The sequence below is a fragment of the Sinohyriopsis cumingii genome, chromosome 3 (genome assembly GCF_028554795.1).
Source record: "Sinohyriopsis cumingii isolate HCF-2022 chromosome 3, ASM2855479v2, whole genome shotgun sequence".
In the NCBI taxonomy this organism is placed as follows: Eukaryota; Metazoa; Mollusca; class Bivalvia; order Unionida; family Unionidae; genus Sinohyriopsis; species Sinohyriopsis cumingii.
The window spans coordinates 114,330,364-114,356,240 of record NC_142963.1 but is presented as its reverse complement, the minus strand read 5'-3'; the positions used below and the strand labels follow the sequence as shown (position 1 = coordinate 114,356,240).

At 39.0% G+C, this 25,877-nt stretch overlaps 1 protein-coding gene across 1 annotated transcript in view; it reads left to right on the top strand.

Moving 5' to 3' along the window:
* Nucleotides 1-25,877, top strand: part of LOC149803623 (transient receptor potential cation channel subfamily M member-like 2) — a 155,179-nt gene that overhangs the window by 104,241 nt on the left and 25,061 nt on the right. The gene's annotated exons all lie outside the window — the stretch shown is intronic.

Sequence of the window (25,877 nt, the reverse complement as noted above, 5' to 3'; positions counted from 1 at the left end):
AAACCAAGCATAATTAATAGGATGTAACCGTGTTGCAAATTCGAACGATTCCACGCGAGCAAATCCAGTCAGGTCAAAATCAGGTAAAGGTCCGTTAATAGCTACTCTTGTCATTAAATTTGTGGGATGTCCAAATCGTTTAAAGTATTCAGCGCATTCACCACGGCCAAGAAAACTTCCTGGATAGCACGCAATCATATCCACCGATACCATATTATCACTAACAAATACACTATTCCATAAACCGCCGTGTCCGTATTCGATGCAACTCTGCTGAACATTCTCGAGAAAACTCTTCATGGTTGGTTTCCAATTATTTTTTTGTCGTGCTATATGTGCGGCAACACTTGGAACAGTAAAACAATTAGTTAGTAATTGATCAACTTGCTCAGTTGAATATTTTTCTGTGAGCGCTTTCATTTCATTTTGTAACTCCGCAGTTCTATATATTTCTCCGTTCGGGGTCACGAACTGGTCATAATCACCAACTTCAGAACTTCTAAACAACCATACCGATACCGGATCGGTTTTACTCATTTGATAAATACAATCAAACATACCCGCGGAATAATACCTTATAACACGATCGCGTGGAAATATTTTAACTGATTCCGTCCAGGCGTGGCTGTTATGATCAATAATTGTTATTGAAGCTCCACTACGGTTGTATTTCGATTTATACAATTCCTCGCCTGTTAGCGATAATACCGTTATAGGAAATCTTAATAATTTTTCTAGCGCGGCAACATCCTTAATTGTGGCCCCTACATCTTTGACTCGATTAGCCCATGTTGTTATTTTATTTTTTCTGATCTCAGTTAGACCATTTCCACGTGCTGCGTTTTTAAAATGTTCCATTACTCGCTCAGCTACACAATTTAACACCACTGATGTTTTCATTGGTGTGAGTTTATCTACACTTGGTTTCTTTATCGGATATATTCCGTAAACGACTGCAGTTACTGGATACGATCTGGCGTAATACGGTATATCAACCCCCGTCAACATTCCTGGTCTAGAATTATTGCTCAACAAAATAGTTTTCCTTTTAATGTCAAGGATAGGATCATTTTTATCACGGATAATCCACGTGTCATCGTCGTTTTCGTTGACCACTTTGACAATAAATTTTATCTGTATGAAATATCTTCTATCGTCGAGATACCCAATTATGTTACGCGCGATTGTATCGTTCATGGTAGCATCAATGATAACGCTCGCGTCGGGGATAATTTTATATGTCGACCACACATGTGCGGCACCATCACGACGAAACTCTTCCTTGGCATTCTTGATAACACCAAGCAGTTCCTTTAACTCTCTTCGTCGACGATCAGTGGTTAACCGGTCAAGATCGAATCGACCGCCTGCGGGGTTTATTCTGGATAGTCTTTCAAAACTCATTATTATAATTAAGACAAGTATTTAAATAGACAAAAATATTATATATAATGAACGGAAACTCAAAGAGTTTCTCTGGAAATGCAAAGCATTTCTCATGCAAGTGGATTAAACTAAATTCATCAGCGCCGTGTAGCAGACGTTGCAGAGGCGAATACTGTGGACAACATGCTCAACAGGTCCGCGGTGGGAGTCTAGGACCGATACCGTGTATCAGATGCGGCATTGGAGTACGAGGAAAAACGCAATTATGTTCAGCGTGTGGGGGGAAACGCTATCGAGAACTAAAACGGTATTATGATAAAAAAAATCCAGACTCGAACACTCTCTCGGAGCGTGATTACATAAATAAGTTTTCAGACAAATTATGAATTAGACAAATGATTTGCTTATAGTATAATGAATCAAGAATTCGTCCCCGAACAAGAATTTGTTCCACATCCAACTATTCCAAATTATGAGGCAAACCGAGATGGCACGGTGCGACACTGCACGCGAAGACGACCAGTTGGTACAGTTGATAATGCTGGTTATTTAAGATTTACTGCCACGTGCTCAAAGAGGTATTTATGTCATCGTTTCGTCTATGAGGTTTTTAACGGAGTGATCCCTAAGGGTTTTGTCATTGATCACATTAACGGTAACATACTTGATAACTCTATAAACAATCTTCGCGTGGTCACTCAGAGCAAGAACTGCCTACTGGGTAACACAGGGCGTTGTAAAACAGTTGCAAGAAGAGCTATTAAATCTATAAACGCAGGTGAAGAAATTGTATTCCAGTCAATAAACGCCGCCAGTAGGTATTTCGGTATTTGTTCACCTGTTGTACAGCATGTCGCAACCGGGATCTACAAAACAGCATTTTCCAAGAAGCTCAAACAGAAGATTTCATTCTGTTATATCATTGACAACAACGATAACTCAGTATAAGAAAAAAAAAACGAAGAGTTTCTCTGGAAGTCCAAGGGACTTCTCAGAAACGCTAGCGTTTCCCAATTTAAAAATATAAAAATATATAATAATATGAATCACGAAAACATAAATGTCATAATTGTTGAACTCGAAAAATTGCAACAGCGGGGTTTTAATATTTTACTAGACACTGAAACAATTATGTCAGATTTTGAATCCTTGAATGAGCTATCACGGTCCGGGAAGAACAATCTCCCCGCGTGTTATAGGTTCATTAAGGGTTTGCAAGATCGCATTTACAGATCGCTTGCCACGATAACGTCCAATCAGGTATCTGAATTTATTCCACTGTGCGTTGCAGTTGAGAAGATCAGGCTTGAATTGTCATCCGAGTATGAGACTCGAAAATTAATTAACACCAGGGTGAGACTGTTAAAAGGGTATATAAAGAACGGAAACTCAAAGAGTTTCTTAGACGCGGACCCAGAAGAAGTATAAATACCACCGCGTGCACGCCAGCGTGGAAATGTCGAGTTGAGAAATTCAAAGAATTTCCAGGGTAAAAAAAAAGTGTATTATTTTTTTTGCCTTGGAATTTCTCAACTCGAAGAGTTTCTCATCGATGAGTGTTCAGGATTTGCTTGAGCGTTTCAACATCAATACAACAATGAGAATAGTTCATAATCTGTTCTCGTTGACACCAAGCTGTGATCATATGATTTTGCTGTAGCTGTGTTAATTGTGACGACGTCAACAAGAAGTCTTCGTCGCCGTACACGTCAACGATTATTCGAACGGGGAAATACTGTCCCGAGAAGTCCCTTGGACTTCCAGAGAAACTCTTTGAGTTTCCAGAAACGCTAGCGTTTCCAAATGCGGTTTTTATTGCCTCGTGAAGAATTTGCTTATCATGAATATGAACTCGTGCGTGAATGTATTCACACATTATATACAACTGTTTTTTTTTAAATGCGTGAGCGATGCTAGCATCGCCAGAGAAACGCTATGCGTGGAAACTCTTCCAGAAATGCTTTGCATTTCCAATTTCAGGACTTCACCAGTAAGTTCACGGAGACAGTCTCGCCACGCAGGTCCAACAAATCCCCCCGTTGGTCGACGAGTTTGAAATTTATCGTTGACAACCACGGATTATTACACCGCAGATAGACCACATTGATTGGTTCTTGCACAATCAGAAAACCGGGGGGGTCTTTTGGTGTGAACGTATACAGGATAAACCCCTGCGTCGCCGTCGTTGTGTCAGCGCTAGCGCTGTAGCTACCGTCGATGACGTCACATACAAGATTGACCGAAATAACATCTGTGATATTTACGATCCCGGGTGAGATGTGTCTGCCATCGGATGCTGTACTGTTGTCATGTCTTAAAATAACAGGTTGTGGTTTTGTTCGCGTGTACGTGGCAGAAATATCTTCGAAAGATTCCGCGATGAGATCCTGGACTGATTTTCGTAGCGCAGGTGCGTTATATCCAGGAAATTTAAAATCTGGAATATCCTTCACGGGAATACCATATCGGGTTGCAAATTCTAATCTAGTTTGCTGTCCATATTCCCCCAAGACATTCCGAGGATCCTCCTTAAACGCATCCGGATCCCCGAGATCCAACAACAACTGAATTATTTTTAGATTTATGATTTCCATCGCGGATGCGAGTTTGTTTAGTTTTTCTATGGTTGTGATAATGTCACCGCGTGGTCTTGTCGTATCGGAAATATAATCTTGAAAATATCCCCGCAACAATTGTAGCTGTTGTTGATGTTCGGTCTTGATCGGAATAAAAAATTTAGATTCTATATCATCAAATTTGTAAATATCTGCAATGTTGGTTCCATCATCACGTGGAACCTCGACACTCCAAAAATTGAATATATCATTTGGTGCCCTAAGATTTCCCCCCCTTTTCTTTTCTTTTGTTAGTAATCTATCTGCAAGGGAAAAATAATTGCTGTACGCGAGGTCGTGTATTTCTTCCTTGGTGGTCATAAAATCCGATTTTTTAGGTTTTGGTGGACCCGGTTCGACCTCGGGTCGTTTTTGTGGCCATCCTAATACTGTTCGAAGAGAGCTGCTAAAAATATCCACGGCGTATCCCGGTGTTGAGATTTCAATGACCGCAGACAGCGTTGGTTCATGAGCTGTTATAGATATTTTGGCTTCCTTGCCGGTGATTCGTTTTATTTGGTGTTGTATCTCATTATTGATTTCTTCGATCTGATAACTCCCAGTGGGTAGCGTAATTGTATCCCAGTCGAATTCGTCAGAGTCGGCTTTGGTTTTCCACGAAAACACAAACGAATTATTTGGCTGCAGATCACCAAATGATGCCGCTCTGACATTAGGCCAGCTGTGATACGCACTGAGCTTCGACAACGCGATTTCGTTCACACGAATTGGAGTTCGAAAATTAATGCTGAATTCTGGTGTCGTCGAGGACACTGAGATCATTGTGGTCCTTACCGGTGTTGTGTTTGTGACTATTTGTTGAAGCAGTTCCTGTGGCGTTGCCATCAGTGACATTATTTATTTGTTTAGTTTTCAAATAGTCATTGTACGCATCTGACATTAGTTTGAATTCAGAATCTGATATCAACGCGGCGTCGCTGGATTGCGCGTCTAACGATGATGATATCAGCGATGATAATTTCTGATATGCGGTCGTGGCTGTATTTAATTTTGTCGTGTAATCGTGTGATTTTGTGTTAGCACACGAGGATATTTTTTTTGCTATGATGCCGAAAACTCCTGCCGTGGTTGTGGTCGCACAAACAGAGATCGTGGCGGCGACTGCAATTACCGGAGTGACCGCTGATAGTATTACTCCCGCGGATGCAACAACGGCAGATACTGAATAAACCGCGATGTCTAACACTGTTATGCGGCGCTTGTATTTTTTTACTTTTTGACTGGTTACTTCGATGACAGTTTTTAACTCAGATTGCCACTCACGGACTTGATTGTATCGATATTGTTGAGCATCTGGCGTCGTTGACATTTATTTAAAAATCGCTGCCGATTTTCAATTACGCGGTAACCAATTGAGGTGTTGAAGCGACGAATTCCAAACACCACCAGTAAGATGTTGCTGTTAAACTATCGTCCTCGGCTTCAAGCATAAATGTTTCCTCGGTTCCGCTGTTTAGTATTACGGTTACAACCCCGGAATACTTATCGGTGGAATGTCTCCAAGGATATGTTGTGAAGATTTCAAATTTAGCGGCTGAAAACACAGACAACCTGTAAACACCGGTGGCTGTTGCTGTATATTTGATAGTGCTATTTTGTCGTGACCATGTTGCGAATCCCGATGATACCGTGAATACGATGTTGGTGATATGCCCGGGAGTAACTCCAGTGGGGACTTTAATCAGACTGGTTTTGTTAACGATCTCAGGAATACCCGATACGATATTCTGCTGTGTTTGTTTGATCGTGTCAATGTTGGTTTTGATTTCAGAAAGCTTCATATCGACGACTGGAGGAGGCCCAAAGAACTTATCCACGGTTTCACTAGTTTTTTGAAGGTTTCTTTGGAGTCTTTTAAACCCGTTCACGTGAACATCATACTCTGACCGCAACGTGGCTAGTTTATCATCAACGGTGTCTACGTATTGTTTATTTGCGGCATCTTCGAGACCTTCCGGATTTTTTAGAACGGTTATTTTGTTTCCATTCATGCTAAGTTCGCCTGTCATCGTGTCACCGGCTTTTTTCACACATTTATCAACACCTTTATCAATACTGTCTTTGATGCTTGCGATTGATATGTTCGAGTCCTTGATCCGGCCGCCATCACTAAATGCAACGAAGTTATCCTTGGTAGCTCCAAGAACTTTGCGAATTATATCATTCCACTTAATGTTGCTCGTTCTTAGTTTTCCCTGCTTGTCCTGAAAAATAGCAACTTCATCTGGGTCAACTCCAGCTATATTCAAAAGATTATCGACTTCATCTCGGGTCGCATATTTTGAGAGATCAGCATCTGTGCTTGGTTTGACTTTTCTTGTGAAAGGTCTTCCGTAAATATCCACCATTATTCTTATTGCTGTTTTTCAAATGCGAGCATGAAAATGCTAAGCATTTCTCGATGCGGTATATTCATACACTACTCGATGCGGAGACGTTGCTGGATTTCTTGAGATTGCATCAAGAACATTTAAAACCTCGTTTCCACAAATGGGCGGATCAACTAATGTTTGTGTTGGTAGCGTCGACTGCCACACTGGAATATTAAAAAATCTGCTGTTGAGAGTGCGAGGCACTCCGCGGACATACCTGAGAAACTCAGTTGGCGGTGCTAAACCGTACGAATCGAAATAGATAATTCCACGTGGATCGATCGCGTAAGCAACCCAGTGAGTTCCAGGACCATCTTTGTTGTCGAGATTGATAATGCCAGTTTCTGGATTATTCGGCCGCGTCGGTAATTGATCTCGCATAAATACTCCTCTGAAATGTTTTATACGCAATTTTTTAACAGCATCGAGTAAATCAAAATTGCTCAACGGCGTTAGAATTTTTTTGGATACCATGATGGTGGAGTTCCTGGTAGTCTTAGCCCTGATCCGCGAGCGGATCTCCCCCTTTTTTTCTTGTATCCGTTTCCCGTTGCCTTTTTTAGTGCCAGTCCAGCTGCGGTTCCAACTGCACCAAGTGCTGCGGCTTTTGCTACGGCTGGTGCTGCCGCGGCAATCAACGCCGGTATTGCTGCGAGAAGAGGAAATATTCCACCGGTTTTGGTCATGTCCTTGATAGCTGCAGCAGAGAAATTAAGTCGGACACCGGTTTTTGCTGTTAGTGCCTTATTAAAATGTTTAATCTGAGTATTAGTCAACGACAGCTTGTTTGGACCACCAACAAGTTGATCTCGTTTTAACGTTATTGATGTCCCGCACGTGCCTGCGTTCTTCGATTGCAATTTCTTCGTTTGACCGGAAGTCAAGGTGACATTAACGTGACTGTATGACATTATATCCTAAGTTTGATTTTAATTGCGTTACATATTCTCGATTGGAGCGTCAATAACTCTCATTCGTCCGCCAACACCTTCAAGCAGCATTGCTTTATCGGAGAGTATGACAGCGATCGCTCTAAAACCAGCAGGCGGGCCGAGGGGAAACTCACCTACACGAGCTTTGAAGTGTATATCAACGACAGATTGTTTTGTTAGATCCAAATGTTCCAGCGAAAAGTAATAAATCGGATACAGCGTTGTAAAATCCAGTTGTGATATCTGCAACCCGGTATCAATATTTTGATCACGTCCCATAAATGTCATCAAACGATGATACGCCCGTGCAACTTCATTTCGCTCATAATCTATCAGTATATCCTCGGATGGTTCCTGATGCCCGTTTATCCGCAGCGAAACCTCAGAGACATTAAGTTTGTCAAATATCATATGACTCTGTAGTTGGGAAGTCAACCTTGCATTTTGCTGGAGTGCAACAAAAATATGTCGCGGCGCTGATATTCCCTGTTGTGATGCTATGTGCCACGTGAACTGCCCAGCACCGGCACCTTGAATGGAATCTGTTGATGTTGTTAACCACGATATCAGTGATTTACCACCTGTGTCCATGAAAGAGAGTAATCGTTGCTCTTCAGTGATCGATGGGGACATCACTGGCATCCACAAAGCAAGCTTGAATAATATTACTTTACCGCCAGCAACACCGTCTTCTCGCCAGATAGCGTCAACGTCATCACTTTTTCGGTTAAGTACAACTGTATGATTGGCTCCAAAAATAACCTTTCTGACATGTCTGCAAAATCCAAAGATGTGAGACAGTGGAATTGCGCATGAAAATCTCCTACGTTCACCTGATAACATTAATTTACGTGTAGCAAAACCTAAATTGTACTCTGGACTAGGCCTTAATATTGGAAATGCAGCACCTGGTCTGGCCGCAAATCCAGCCGGTTGCGGGTCCATAGCAGTGCCTTGTGCTGTTTGTACTTGAATAGTAGATCTGTGTTCAGGATGATCAGAATTATCCTTAGCGAACATCATAGTCGGACCAGCTGATCTAGTGTAATCATCTGAGTATCTCGCTAATCCCAGGATTGTTGTAGCAACGTCGACATTATCCTGAATTATTTCAATTTCTCTTCCGTCAATGCTGTATGAAGCACTTTTGAACAGCGCCATGATACCGTTATTAACAAAACCAACTCGAACATTTTCTCCGTATGCTGTATTAGCGACAACATCTGTTACAAGTTCACCCGTGACTTCAAGAAATGCTTCAGCGGGCAGGAAATATCTACTTGTATCCTGGACTCGTAATTCAATTCGTCCGCGTTGATTAGGTACTGTTGCCTCATAAGAATAATACTGATAATCGCGCACGGACTCATCTTTTAGTGTTGGTGCATCCATGTCGAACGCTGGATCAGATATAGGTTTGAACATTATATAAAATTATTGTCTTCTAAAACGAAATCCGCTTCCTGATATCAGGCTTGTATTTATTTGTTCGGGTGTTTGGGTTACAAGCTCTGCAAGTTTTTGATTGGCAGCCTGATTTATTACTTTACTGACGTCCGCGGGCATAAGTTCAGTACTGGCCAGTTTCACCGGTGGCGGTTTTTTTGATCTACGAGTTAACCGTAACAGTCTATCCTTGATTGACGCGAATGCCTTCCCGGCGAGATCACCAACAGATCCAAGGGCTTTATCCTTGACAACATCAATAGCTTTCATCGACAATTGTTTTGCAATCGGTAACACCTTAGGGGCTATTCTTGAAAACAAACCAGTAACTGTATCACCGAGACCATCTCCGTAGGTTGCTCTGTAGACTGGTAATCGCGAGTTCACTACGCGGACTGGTAACACGCTAGTGTGTCTAGGTTGAGAATTGTGCACGATCATTTTATTTAATTATTGTTTCTCTAACTAAATTTATTAGTCGCTGTGGTAACCGTCTGCGAGTTCATCAATGAGCCCCCGGTAGATGCCGATATCCATAATGCCACGCTGAAATAGTCTCTGACAGATATCTGCGGCCTCGTTTATAATTTCCCGAGAGTTGTTTCCGGCACGTCTTCCTCCGATGAGAACTTCTAGCCGTGATACATCATTGATGATATTATCAGGGCAGATGTGGTTGTTATATCCGCGACCGGTGTAACCTTTTCCTGTTTTCTTTAGTTTTGCTGATATTTTAGCAATTTCATCAACTACAGATCTTTCCTTTTTTTCTATCTTTTCTACCTTAGAGTAGGTACCCTTTTTCGGTATTCCTTTTTGTAATTTTTCTTTTTCCTCCTTTAAATCTTTTAATTCATTTTGTAATCCTTTTATTTGATTTTTCAGTTTTTCCTCTTCTTCTGATATATCGGGGGGGATGGGCGACGAAACAGGAGTGGTAAAATCATCATCAGGAGCGCTAGCGCCCATTTGTTTAGGTGATGAAATTTCAGGCACTGGATCAGACAGTGTCATTGCGGGGTCTATTTTTAGAGCTGGTGGTTTCTTCTCCTGTAGTCTCGACTGTTTTTTCATTTCCTTTTCCTGCATTTTTTTCTTCTTTTCTTCCTCCCTTTCCTGCCTTTTCATTTCCATTTCCTGTATTTTTGCCTGCCTTTCCTTTTCCTTTGCCTTCATTTGTTGGTCTCTTAGTTCCTTATTAACCCCAATTACGCCAGTTTTTATGAAATTATAGGTATCATCAGTGCTAGATATTCGAGAAATACCTCGGTTTACTTTGTAAACATAATCCCTCCAATCAGCCTGGGTTATACCCGAGGCAACTCCTGGTTTTAGAAATTCTTGCCGGTTAGGATAATTTAAGACAATCCAAGCAGAAAACTCCTTAAGTTCATCCACGCTAGTAAGCGGAATATTTTTTATTTCAGTAATACCATCTTCGGTAAATTTATTAATAAATGTTTCCTTAGCAACTGTCACTACTCCGGCGGCACCTGGATCAACTACAACACCTGCATCTGCCTGTTGCTGTTTAAGTTCTTCTATTGCTTGAAGTAACCCTCGTTTTGTTTTGGTAGGGTCAGCAGGATCAGGTTTTCCTATAATTGCAGTTTTAACTTCACCAGTAGCTGCTGTAATAGGCTTAAATAATTCCTCCGCAGATGTTGCAAACTCAACTCGCGCTTCTTGTCCTGCTCGTAATTTTTCTTTAACGGAATCATGGACCGGAATAAATTTTTTAATCGCGGCTAGTCGTTGTCGTGCCAATCTAGTTGTGAGTGCTTCTCCGATATTTGCCATTATTTATTTGTCCATGATTTAATTCCCCCGCATGGATTTGTGACAATAAATTTACACGACCCGCGGACACGATACCGTATCGGACTTGATACATTGTATGGCTGACATAAAAATGTTTTCTTGGAAACTCATTTCGTAGAGCAGCAGGGGGCGCAAACTACACCTGATTTTTCGATGATACCTCACCGTGGAAATTATGTCGGATACGAGTCGGATTTATTGAAGTAACTCGCGTTATATCAGCGGAAATACAAAGCATTTTCAAGGACATTTTTTTTGTCTCGTTTTCTGAATAAAAGTGTTATTTCGTCGAAATAAGCCCTCTATCGAGGAATAGTTTCCTGGAAGGGGTGTCTCGGAAAAGTAACTTGTAGGATTCGCCCTCCCTGCTGCTTGGAGTCAGCACGATCATATTAGATTTCGCAAATAAATTTATCGCTCGCGTTGTTTTACCGCTACCACCAGGTCCATTTAGGTAAACGAATTTACTTCGCGAAATTGGGTCAAATGCGGATGCAGCCGTTGATATTTCCTCAAATTTATCTCGATGAAATTTATCGCAATCTTCGACATCGGTGTCCTCACAGTAATCTAGAATATTCTCGTTTTTTATCCTCCAAGTGCCCCAGGAGCCATCGGCGATTAAATTATCCAGTCTATGCTTGTATTTCTTATCGATATAAAACGAATCCGTTGCTACCCTTACCGCGATATCAGAAAATTTATTTATCATTGACAGTAAATTTATACTCACATAAGCGAGCATTGACGACCGCAGGTGTGTATATTGCGCTGATTCTCCATCGAGATAAGTGATTACGGTACCTAACTTTACTCCGTCAATAATAATATTCTCTCTGTTGCAAAATATTCCTCGCGATACCGTATCGGCAATAATAAAATCCATCTCGGCATCGTTGATAAACAACCTAGCGTGTCGGTGTTTATGATCAACGGATCCTCCTTGAGTAAATTTGCCAATTATTTTTCTTCCGATATCTTTCGCGTTTTCACAATCCGTCGGTAGCCAAATTTTAGTTTGTTTTCTATACGATATAATCGCCTCGCTAACTGTCAACGATACTAACATTGACAAATCCAGCATATACCTCAACAACACTATAGGGACCCATCTGCGTTGAGATAAATGCCGACCAAACCAAATATAGCAAATTTTATGTAAATTTTCAGCAAACTCAAATGAAGTGACACAAGCGAATCCCGTCATGACAAAATCAGGTAACGGTCCGTTAATTGCAACTCTCGTCATCTCGCTGGTGGGATGGCCAAATTTAGCAAAATAATCCGCACAATCGCCATATCCGAGGAAACTTCCAGGATAGCACGCGCTCATATCAACGGAAATCATATCTTCGAAATAATATTTGGTATTCCACAATCCGCCATGGCCGTACTCGATACAACTAAGTTGAATATCAGCAAGGTATTCATTTCTCGTAGGTTTCCACGAATTTCTCTCTCTGGCAGCGTGAGCAGCAATAGATGGAATAGTAAAACAATTTGTCAGTAATTGATCAGGATTTGACGAATATTTCACCGCGATATTTTTCATAGATTCATGCAATTTTTCATCACGGTAAATATCTCCTCGCGGCAAGATAAACTGATCATATTTTTCTTCGCTCGAGAATAACCAAACCGATATCGGATCAGACTCAGCTAATATTTTGATGTATCGAAACATGGCATCAGCGCCTTCCACAGGATAAAATTTAACAACCCGATTTCGCGGGAATATCATTACCGACTGCGACCACGCATGTGAATTATGATCAACAATCTCGATTGGTACTCCTCGAGATCTATACGGCGACGAATATAATATTTCTCCCGATAGTGTTTTCACCGTGATAGGAAATTTAAGTTTCTTACTCAATACAGCAACATCGTCAATCGATGCGCCATCAACAACAGTCTTTGCCCATGAATTAATTTTATTCAATCTCAACTGAGTTAATCCGGATCCACGACGGGCGTTTTTCATATGCTCAATAACGCGCTCAGCCACGCAATTTATTATCGGTGATTCTTTCATCACAGGTAGATTTTTCGCATCAGGATTATTATTCAGCCGATAAATTCCATAGACAACGGCGCTAGATGGATACGCCCTAGCATAATAAGGACCGTCAATTCCCAATAATAATCCTGGCTTCGAATTTTTATCAAGAATGACATTTTTCTTACCGCCACGCACGGGATCTCGTTTATCGCGAATAATCCAAGTGTCGTCAGGCATTTGTGCAATGAATTTTATTCCAAAGATAAATCGCTCTTCCTTGTGTTCGAATTTTATATGCTCGATTATCTTCTTGGCCCGCTCGAGATTCATCGTAGCGTCAACAGAGTTAGTTTTCCAAGTCGACCAAACATGAATCGCTCCATCATCGAAAAATTCTTTTTTGGCACGATCAACCTCAGGAATGATATATTCTGCCTCATCAAGATCAAATGTATCCATTATTATATTTTAGACAAATGTTTAAATTATATAATGCAATGCAAATGGATACCAATCGGATCAACAAAATCATGCGACAAATCCTGCAGAGGCGAATATTGTGGCGCTCACATATATGCAATTCGACGAGGCAGCAAAGGACCACAGCGGTGCTTAGTTTGTCAAGTTGGCACGCGAGGGAAGACTCGGTTGTGTTTATCCTGTGGAGGGAAAAATTATCGGGAATTGCTCAGATATTACAAAAAAAGATCCTCGTCGGTGATAACATGCGAAGAAGATTATATTAATCGATTCAAGGCAAATTACGATTTAGAAAAACAGAATATTGTATATGAATCTGAAATCAACGATTCCTGCAATGAAAATCACACATGAATATAGATCTCATCCAACCATCGAGGGATACGAAGCATCATCGGATGGTATTGTCAGATATATCAGAACGAAGAATCCCGTTGGTAATTTTGATAGATTTGGTTATCTTAAATTTACAATCAATAAAAATGATAAGAGAAGAGGCGCAAAGTACTTCAACCATAGATTCATTTACGAATGTTATCACGGACTAATAAAAATCGGACTTGTCATCGATCATATCGACGGAAATAAACTCAACAATAAACTTTCCAATCTCCGAGCGGTTACACAAAGTGAAAATTGTAGATCCGGCAACACCGGTGGCGCACGATCAGCTAAGTCGGTCAAATCGGTAAATCAAACAACAGGCGAGGAATTTGCATTTGAGTCAATGACTGCAGCTGCGAAATATTATAATATTAATACAGTCTCGGTGCAGCGAGTGGCTGGGGGGATTCAACATTCGACATTTTCCTACAATCTCGGTGAATGGCTCAAATTCTCCTATATTCCAATAATATTCGACGAAGAATAATTGAATATTACAAAATTAATATACATGAACGAGGAAAATATAAGCAATATTATCGAAGCCATCGATGATCTTAGGAAAAAAAATATAATTCTCCCATCGGAGTTGGACACGAATAAAATCCGATCCGAATTCGAAACGATTATTCAAGGGAAACTTGAATATAAATACACGCTGCCGTCAGAGTACAAATTAATAAAGAAAATTCAAATTGCAATGTATCAATCGCTTGCGACTGTCAGCGATGATCGCATCGAAGATTTTGTTAAATTATCGACGCTGGTAGAGAAAGCTAGATTAATTTTATCTGACGAGTATGAATCAAGAAAAATTACAAGCTCGCGCATCAGACAACTGAAAAAACTTGTCGATGAGAGCAAGGCCAAGGAAATTCCTGAATCTTCCTGAATATTTCCGCAAACAAAAAATTAAAAAAATATATTAATTTTGAAAATTTTCCTGGATTTTATTTATTTTTTTGGCTCATTTTTCCCTGGCAGACAGAATCGAAGACTCTCACGATTTCACCAGCAGATTAATACTTAATGTTTCTCCGCGGATATCAAGCAAATTTCCGTCTTGATTCGTTAGTTTGAAATTTATTCTTGATAATAATCGATTGTGGCATCGCAGATAAAACGGGTTTACTGGCTCTTTTATTATCAAATATCCGGGAGAGACGTTAGGTGAAAACGAATACAAGACAAATCCCTGCTGCGCCTGATTTGACTCTAGCGAATCAATAATATAACTACCTTCAACAACATCCGCGTGAAGATAAATCGCGATAACTTCTGTTATATTAACGATACCTGGCGAGATATGTCGTCCTTGCCCCACTCCATCGTTGTTATGCTGCAAAATCGATTCTGCTTGTAATTTTTTCTTAGTCCACGCATAGTGTAATTTAGGAAATAACTTATCAGTGGTATCAGTGACAAATTTTCTCATTTCATTAACGTTATAACCAGGAAATTTGTAATTTGGCAGCGTCCTCTCGGTTAAATTATGTCGTTGCATGAACGCATTAATAATAAAACCCATACCAAAAACAGCGCTATTTTGTATATAACCCGTCGCTAGGTTGTTAATAAGTTCCATATCAGCAGCTAATTTATTTATTCGCTCAATTGTTATGGTAATTTCATTACACGAGGTTTGTACGTTAAATATACAATCTTGAAAAAAATGTTCTAACAGTTTCTTTTGTATTTCATATTCGTTGATAATTTTAACGAATAATATTATAATGCTATCCTCGAACAAATCCAGCATATACACTGATCCTGAAGAAAAATCAAGATTTTCTTTTGTTTTTTCATACTGATCAATATAGTCCAAGTTGATTCCGTGATAGTTTTTTTCATTGCTGATAAAATCTTCTTTTTTTGGTTCTGACGTTATTATCTTCCCTGGTGGAATTTCAGGCCAACCCAGTACGGTCCTAATCGACGAATGATAAATATCTACCATATATGGTGATGATACCTCGATGATCGATGATAGCGTTGGTTCGTGAGTAGATATTTTTATTCCCGGAGTAGCATCGCCGGTTATATTTGATATCCTGCTGGTAAATTCCTTATCCAGCTGCTCGATTTCGTAACTGCCTGTTGGTACACTAACAGTGAACCAATCGGGAGATCCATCGGCGCGTTTTTTATTAGTGATAACAAGCGAATTATTTGATAATAATCTGCCGAATGATTTCGATCTGATATTAGGCCAGCTGTTGTAAACACGCAGTTGCGTTAACGCAATTTCATTAACGCTAATTGGTGTTGGAAAATTGATGCTAAATTCTGGCTTAGTTGAGCTTAACGATATTAACGTTGTTGTCGGCGGTGTCGTGTTTGTCACGATCTGGGCTAGCTCGGACATTATTGATATTCATTTGTTTAATCTCGGAATAAATACCTATCATCGATGAAAATTCTTGATCGGAGATAACGCCATCGTTAAGACTCTCCGAAAGCAGCGATGATAATTTCGAATACGCGTCGTTGACCTTGAATAGTTTATTTTTGTACAATGATAATTTTTCATTCGCGCATGATGAGATTTTTTTCGCTACGATATTGAGAACACCAGCAATTGTCGTTGTTGACGAGATTATTATTGTTGCTACGATTGGCGCGATTGTTGTTACCGCGGATAAAATTATCCCCGCGCCGGCGACTACAGCGGATACTGTGTACACAGCAACGTCAATGATAACTAATCTACGCTGATATTTTTTTATTTTTGTTTGGTATTCGTCTAGGAGTTTCTTTATCGAATCCTGCCATGATCGCGCCTGATTGTAACGGTAATCCGATGCGGTCATTTATTAGTTAACTCATTCAATCAATTGTGGATATTTGGAAAAATCGGTTTCCCGTTTTCATACAATTCCATTTTCTCTATCTCGGCAACTTCACCAATCCAGGGTTTACCAATTGTGGTCCAACTCGATAAATATTCGAAAATTGCATAATAATGCAATGGTCCCACGGTGGTTCTGACTTCTGGTTCTAACTTAAAAGTTTCAGTGTTATTTTCATCCATGGAAATAATAAAAAATCCAGGATAATGTTCATAAATTTCGTGATGATCGGCCGTCACGTTAAACTTTATTGACCCCGTAATAAGATATATTCGATATACACCCTGAATTGGTGCGGTAAAGTTAAAGAAATCATTAAAAACTGTCCAGGTAATATTTCGTGTTCTCAGCACAAATGGTACATGGAAGGAAAGATCTTTTGTTATCACCTGATTTGGTATCGAAATACGCGCTAATTTTGTGTTGATTTCGTCAATTTTTCCATTCGCTAATGCGCGTACCGCGTTAATTTCATCGTTAATTTTAGTAATATCCTCGTCGATTTTTCTTATTTTCTCGCTGAGGTCGTCGTGTGATGTTTTATCAGTTTTTCCGTCTATGATTTGACGCACAACGGAAATTTTTTCGTTAATTTTGATAATTTCTTCGTTAATTTTTTTCGTTTTCTCGTCAAGGAAATGATATGATGTTTTATCACTTTTCTGATCCATCATGTTTTTTATCTCGGTAATATCAGTAAAAATACCAGTAACGCTCCTGTTGATTTTTCCTAATTTTTCGCTAAGATCGTCATGTGATGTTTTATCGGCTTTTTCATCCATTGCTGTATTTATCTTGACAACATCGGCGAGAATGTTAGTAACATCCCTGGTGGTTCTTGTTAATTTTTTGCTGAGATCATCATGTGATGTTTTATCAACTTTTTCTTTTACGATTTGGTGTACTGCGGAAATGTCATCACTGATTGATTTTGTTTTTTCGTCGTGTGATGTTTTATCGACTTTTCGATTTACTAATTCACGCATCACATCAATATCTACACTAATTTTAGTAATATCCTCGTTAATTTTTTTTGTTTTCTCGCTGAGATCATTATGTGATGTTTTATCGGTTTTTTTAAATATTAGTGCACGTGTCTCTTCAATATCCTTGTTGATTTGGGCGATATCCTCATTGATGAATTTTGTTTTCTCGGTAAGATCGTCGTAGGCATCCTGACGTGCTGCTTCAATATCCTTGTTGATTTTGGCAATATCTTCATTTATTTTCTTTGTTTTCTCGCTGAGATCACTGTATAATACTTTATCACCTTTCTTATTCATTATAGTTTTTATTTCGCCAATATCAGAAATAATTTTAGTAATATCATCATTAATTTTTCCTACCTTATCGCTGAGGTCATCGTGTAATTCCTGATCAACTTTTTTCTTTTCTAGCTGATCTGCGACAAATGAAGTGTCAGTGGATTTTTTTATATTCTCGTCAACTTTTTTGCTAAGTTTGCTTAAGGCATCGTCGAGTTTTTTAAGATCGTTAGTTAGCTTATTGAGTCGTTTTGAAAATTTTTCTTGAGCATCATCGTAGATTGCCTTATCGACCTTTAGAAGCAACGCCGTTGACAATTCCTTGTCGGATTTTTCTACATCCGCGATATTGGCCTTCGATGGTAACTTTGTGATAATATCAGTAATATCAGCGATTGATTTTGTTACCGAATCTGACAGACGAGTAAACTGCTCGATGCGTTCATTATATTCATCTCGCTTGATCATATCAGCTATTTTGACATTGCTAGTTTGTAATCGCCCTTCGGTATTTTGAAAAACAGCAATTTCGCCAGGATCTATCTCTGACAACGAAAGAAGATTGTTAATATCACTCTTGGTTGCGAATTTTGATACATCGATGTCAGTCACTTCTGTTTTTTCCTTTCTGAATAGTGATCTACCGTAAATGTCAACCATGATATTTATCTACGGCGTATTCAAATACAATTTTGTGATAAGGATTGGATGGTTTTGAAATTGCATCGAGGACGTTAATTGATTCAGGGCCGCATATTGGTGGATCAGTTAATGTTTGTGTTGGAAGCGTCGAATACCAAATTGGAATTTTTAATTTTGATACGTATTTGATAAATTCTTTCGGTGGTGCTAATCCGTACGAGTCAAAATAAACGACTTCGCGAGGATTAATCGCGTAGGCAACCCAGTGAGTTCCAGGGCCGGTATTTTTATCGAGATTAATTATTCCCGTCTCGGTAAGGTTTGGTTTGTCTGGTAGTTGATCTCGCATAAATACGCCTCTGAAAAATTTTATTTTTTTTTCTTTACTTCGCTGATTAGATCTAAATTCGATAATGGCGTGCTAATCTTAGGGCGGATCCGTATATTGGAGGTGGTCGTCCTAGTCTTAGGCCGGATCCGCGATGATATTTTTTTTTACCGTATCGTCCTCCTGTAACTTTTTCTATTATTTTTTTACCTGCGAATCCAGCAGCTGCTGATGCTATACCGCCTAATATCGGGGCTAATAAAGGCAATAGAAAAGGAAGGAAACCGCCTACTTTGACCATGTCTCTGACTGCGCCAATGGAGAGAGTTACATGAACACCGGAATTCATTGATCTGGCTTTGGTAAATCGTCCATGTTGACCTCTAGTTAGCGATAGTTTGTTAGGTCCACCGTGAAGTTGATTATTTTTCAAGGTTAATTTCAAACCGCGTTGCGCTGCTGTTGCTGCTTGGAGCTTTTTTATCTGACCCGGGGTCAGAGTTACACTGACGTGCTCGTATGGCATATTAATAATCGCTTAATCTAAATTTAGAATTTGTCACATATTCTCGACAGGAGCATCGATGACTCTCATTCTGCCGCTGATTCCTTCCAGGATCATTGTTCTATCACTGAGGATCACCGCGATGGCTCTATATAAATTATTTCCTGTGCGAATTCTAGCTTTGAAATGAATATCAACAACGGATTGCTTTACCAAATCGAGATGCTCCAGGGAAAAGTAATAGATAGGATAGCGAGTATTAAAATCTAGCTGTGATATTTGCAATCCGGTATCGATATTTTGATCGCGACCCATAAAACTTAGCAATCGATAATACGCGCGAGCTGTCGAATAATTTTCAAAATTAATTGATATTTCCTCTGATGGTTCTTGCTGGCCATTTACTCTCAGTGACACGTTTGTTGCGTTGATACTATCGAATATCATATGGCTGTATAATTGATGATATCTTCGCGTGTGCAAAAAAGCGATAAAGATATGCCTAGGTGCAGAGGTACCTTGCTGCGATGCAATACGCCAAGTAAAATCACCATCAATATCGGTAGTTATGGAATCTGTTGTTGTTGTTAGCCATGACATGATAGATTTACCGCCTTGGTTCATAAATGACAATAATTTTTCTTCTTCGATTATTGATGGAGTTATCGCTGGCATCCACAAGGTAAATTTGAGTAATTTTACCTGGCCGGCATTTCCCACATCGAGAGCATTTATCACGTTAGTATCGTAATTGATATTACCTTCTCGCCAGATAGCATCATCGCTATTTCCTTTTCTAATAAATGTTATGGTATGTTTCGCTCCGTAAATAATTTTTCTGAAATGCCTGCAAAATCCGAATATATGGGATAACGGAATAGCACAAGAGAATCTTCTGTGAAGTCCTTGAAGCATAGATTTTCGCGTGGCAAATCCAAGATTATAATCAGGATAAGGTTTAATGATCATATCTTCGACATCATTATTGGGAACAGCAGGATTGACGCGATTGTTGGGTTGTCTGATGTCAAACGGCCTACTTTCGGGACGGTCAGAATTATCTTTGGCAAACATCATACTAGGACCAGCTGATCTAGTAAAATCATCCGAGTATCTAGCTAGGCCTATTATCGTCGTTGCTAAGTCAACATCATTAGTAATTGACTCAATTTCTCTTCCGTCGATCATGTAAGTGGCACTCTTGAATAACGCCATAATACCGTTGTTAACAAATCCGACTCTAAAATCTGCTCCATAGAGGGTATTATCTGTTTTAATAATTTCCCCAATAACTTCGATATATGCCTCAGATGGAAGAAAATATCTTGTTGTATCGTGAACTTGAATTTCCAAGCGATTAGGTGTATTTGGTTCAACTGCATCGTACGAGAAATACTGGAAATCTCGCACGGATGTGTCTCTACCTACAGGCTCGTCCATGTCGAACACTTCATTTGACACTTGTGCGAACATTTATTATTAAGAATATCATCTAAAACGAAGACCACTGCCTGAAATAAAACTTGTATTAGCAACTTCATTTGCGAGATTTGTCTTAGCAACTTCCTGCGCTAAATTTGTCTTAGCAACTTCCTGTGCTAGATCGTTTATTTTTTTATTTGCCGCGTCGTTTATGGCTTTGCTGACTTTAGGTGGCATTTCTCTGGTGATAGGTAATTTGATGGGTTGTTTTTTGCGCATTAAATTTAATATTTTACTTTTGACAACATTGAAACCCTTGCTGGCCAAATTACCGATACCAGAAATGGCAGTCTCACCGATCTTTCCTATTGATTTTGACGCGAATTGCTTGATCGTAGGTCCGATTTTAGGTATTACTCGCGTAACGAGACTTCCAATGATATCGCCGAATCCATTACCGTGAATATATTTGTATACGGGCAATCGGGAATTTACTATGCGGACCTGTCTGGGTCTGCGCTGATGTTTCTGAACAATCATGTTATTTCAATTGTGTTGTTTTAATCGATGAGCTCATCGACAAGTTCCTTGTAAATGTGAGAATTGATGATGCCACCGCGGAATAATCGCTGACAAATATCTGAAGCCTCGTTGATTACTTCGCGAGAGTTATTTCCTGCTCGTTTTCCTCCGATTAATACCTCAAGGCGAGATACATCGTTGACAACACTGTCAGGGCAAACGGTATATCCGCTTCCTGTTTTTGGTTTTGAAAATGACGATGGCGATAACGCTTCCTCGAATACTTCTCCTGACGATGTCCCTGACGACGTTAATGGTGATTCTAAGGGAAGTTGAAAGGAAGGGGGGCGAAAACCCGGGATTAATATATCACTCTTCATTGTAGATAATAAATCTGGCCCTATATTCGTCATTTTATAATTCTTAACATCATTTATAAATTTTAAGAATTTTTCATCAGAATATTCTATTGGTTTTCCTAAACTTCCAAAATAAATTATCGCTAGCCAATCAATTCTTTCAACTTTATTAGCAATAGATTTATCCAAAAGAAATCTTCTATTTTCAATAGAATCATCTGCAGCCATCTGAACTCTTGAATCATAATTTCTAAGTAAATGCAATATGTTCGTGTTCAAATAATTATCAGCGGTTACACTAATATCAAGTTTTATTGGATTAATTTCATATTCTTCTTTCTCTCTTACATCTTCGGAAACTTCTGCCTTAGGTTCTGCTGGTTTAACTATCATCGGTGCCCGTGGTTTAATATCTTCTTGTTTCTTTATTGTTTTTTTCTTTTTTTTCTGAGATGGAATTTCTTCCTTTGGTCTAGCTCCTAATTCCTCTGGTATTACCTTTATTCCTTTTTTTGATTTTCTCTCTTTTTTCTGAAATGGAATTTCTTCCTTTGGTCTAGCTCCTAATTCCTGTAGTTGAACTATCGGTTCATGCGGTTGAACTATCGGTTTCTGTGGTTGAACTATCGGTTCCTGTGGTATTACTTTTCCCATTCGTGTTTTAGCTTTTTCTTCCTTCTTATGTTGTTTTATATCTTCCGCTAATTGCTTATTATATTTATATTTATCATCTGCTGCTATTAAAAATCTTCTAAAAAATGGATCCCTTTCACTCGCATGTGTTTTTTCCGCATAAACTTTATATAACATGCTATACCATTTATTACGGGTTTTATATTTTTCCTTTCCTATTTCGGTCAAATATTCATTTCGAGTACTAAATATATCTTCCGCAAATTGACCAATTCGATCTATGGTATACAGTGTTGAGAGCGGTTGTGATATTATTTCCCATCCCTCATCGGTGAAATTTTCTCTTAAATTCTCGATATTAAACTTCCCTTTTTCTCCATCAGGTTTTCCTCCTTTAGGTTTTCCTCCTCCAGGTTTCTTCTTACTTTCTTCAGAATCAATTGCAGATTGCTGCCCTTGTGCTACTGCTGCTGCTATTGCTAATCGATCGGGTAATGTTCGTGATTGTTCCTCAATACCTTTCAACATGGGAAAGATTCCCTTTTTCTTAATATCCGGATCTTTTTCGTCGCCAAATACAACTTGCTCGATTGTTCCGGTAACTGGCTTCAACCATTTCAATGATTCCTCGGTAATTCCATGTTGTGCATCTTCGTAACCACGAACATTTCTCTTAAATAATTGTTTTGTCGGGATAAGCTTTTTTAGTGCCGCTAATTGCTCTCGCGCTAATCTAGCAGAATGAGGCTCTCCAACTGTACTAGCTTTCCGACTCATATTATTTTCAACTATATTGTTTTAATGCGAGGTAAAATTAGGATCAGCAGCCAAATTCCATTTCACAATTTTACTACCCCCCCTAAAAATGTTACTTGAAAAATCACGAATTTGCACACAAAAAATTGTAGTCGGGAGTGAATTTACGCAAATTATTTCTTGTAGGAAGGCTTATTTTAGCTTTCTGAGGCTTCTACGGAGAAAGTTCTCGTAGGAAGGTTTATTTGGTCTGTACAGTCTGGTCTGTAGAACTTCCCTGCTGCTTAGTAAAAGATGTTCTTACATAGGACAGGGTAAGACTGCAAAGTGAACATCATGGCAAGCTGCAAACATTTATCATTGTAGCCAATTGAAACTTTATTCAAGGAGACCAGCTATGATGAAAGCCACCACCAACAAATATGCTACAAATTCCAAAAAAGCAATGAAAAAATTACTGAAAAGACACAACAAAACAAAAGACATCAGACTTCAACTCCTCCAACAATAAGTAATAGTAATCCACCTAAAGATCTTGAAAGACAAATGAGTCAGCAATTGGTGAGATTATTAACAAGACTTCCAAGGAGGCCCCATGAAAACAAAAACATTCATAATATCTTCAATACACCTACAGAAAAAAATGCAAAGACAGTTGCAGGAAAATGTAAATTGCCTTTATGAAGTGACCAAAATATAATTTATAAAAGGCATCCTCAACCCCAGCAAAATTTCAAGTTGTACTAGGTGATGGTAATTTTGTATGTTTTGAGTTATAAGGTTTGCAATTTCAGGAAGCAAAGAGAGCTACAACACCTGTCATAATAGTATTGTCAGGCATATGCGCTCCACAATGATTACTAAAAAGCTTAGCAATTACCTCAACAACAGTGTAAATAAGTATTTACAGGACAATAATATGGAGTCAAATATTCTGCGGGCAACTGGTGCCGAGATCATGGGTCCAGCATCACTGTTATCCACAGACATTTATGTGCATAGTGCTAGTGGATTAAATTCCAAAGCAGTTAAGCAGTATGACTGGTTGAGGTATTTACAGGACAGGAATATAGAGTTAAATACCGTGTGGGCAACTGGTGCTGAGATCATGGGTGCAGCATCACTGATATCCACAGACATTTATGTGTGTAGTGCTAGTGGATTAAATTCAAAAGGAGTTAAGCAGTATGATTGGTTGCGTTACCCAGCATCCTTTTCCTTGGACACTTTTACTCAGTCTGTAATTTATTTACAAAACCTTGCAGATGACCATTCTAATGTAGTGTTTGGTTGCTAAGAAGAAGCATGAACATTAATTAAAAGTTGTGTCTTATTCAGTGTAAGCAATTTTTGAAAGGTTGTTAGTCTGAAATTTTAATCTGTATCATCTGTGTATTATTGTAAAGGCTCTTCTGAAATAAACCCTATGTAAGAGTTTGTTAAGTGAACCATTACATGTCTTATATTTCACATGTGGGCCTTAAGCCAATTAGGAAAGAGTCCATTAATGAAAAGAAAACTGATTGGTTGTAGTGGGGAAGGAATTGGCTAGCTGATTCTGCCCCCCCACCCTTTTTAAGTGATCCATTATGATTTATATTTCACTTGTAGGGCTTAATTGTATTACCAAAGAGCTCATCAAAAAAAAGAAATTATTTGGCTTTAAGGGGGAAAGAATCAGCTAGCTGATTTTGTCCCCCCCCCATATTTTTTAAGTGACCCATTACATGTATGATGTATGATATTTCACATGTGGGCATTAAGCTTATTACCACAGAGTCCATTAATGAAAAGAAACTAATTGGTTGTTGTTGTGGGGAGGGGGAGAGAAATAACTAGAGGGGGAAACTAACTTATTGTGGAGGGGAAAGAAATAACTAGAGGGGGAAAGAATCAGCTAGTCAATTCTTTCCCCGAGGAAACCTTCATCAGGGGGGAATGAATTTGCTGTTACACCAGGACTAGCTGCAGCTAAACAAACTTTGTTGGCAGGGTTACTGCTACAATCGACCAAAAATAGATTGATGAAACTTCAATGAAAACAGATTAGCTTTGAAGCACCAGTCATTCTGGATACATACTAAGCAAATACAAAAAAATTCAGTCTCAGTCAATCTCTACAATTATTTGACGTTGCTGCTGCAATAAAGGAACAGGCGTTTGTTTGGTCCTTCAAAGCTGACCTTAAGCAGTGACTTAATGTATGCACCCTTCATCAACAAAAGCCAACTACAATCTTAATAAAAAACAAAGAACCTTTCATCAAAGGAAGTCAGTAACAAACTTAAATTAAAGCAATGGAATCTGATGGATTATTACAGTTTTCCAAGTGACTGGAACACCTTTATTGTGCTGTGAAAGTTTCCTTTTTGCAGGAAAAAAAATTAATGCTTATAATCACAACCAATGGCAGCATCAGATGCAAATTAAATTTCCAATCTTTTGTAACCATAGATATCTGGCCATCAGGTTAATTGAACATGGGGTACCTTGAAAAGATGTTTGTTAAAATTGGTAATTTGTTCACGTTTTCATTTCCCTATCGATAGCCTCATCCCCTGAGTAGCCTCTGCAAGATGATAGCTGTCTCCAGCTGACAAAAATCTAGGCCATTTAAGTACATGTGCATGTAGCATATGAACAGATATAACCACGTGCTACTGGCAACAGTATCTTATTGAATTGTTTAGTGACAATCAGGTAAAGACCACACTATGACTATGATTTTTTGTTATTTGTTTTCTAAATGGATATGACTTATACATGAATTTTATAATGTGATCAATACTTAAATTCATGGATTTTTTATGTACACGTACAGCACTTAATGGATTATGGATTGTACTTCACAAATGTAAGATGTCAGTATACAAGTGTATTTCAGACTAGTTTGTCTTCATTTAATGAAAATCACGTATTTTTGTGCCTGCTTTTATTACATCCCCCTCCCTGGCCATATTTTAGGTACTTGCATCATTTTCATCAGTTAACTGACTTGGTTGGTTATAACACGGTACGGTCTATAACATGGCCAGGTGCTATGGACCCCAACCACCGTGTTATAGCAGGGTCATACTTTATTAATGTCCCAGAAAATGTAAGTATTACATACATCAAAATCACTACAGACTTGTTCA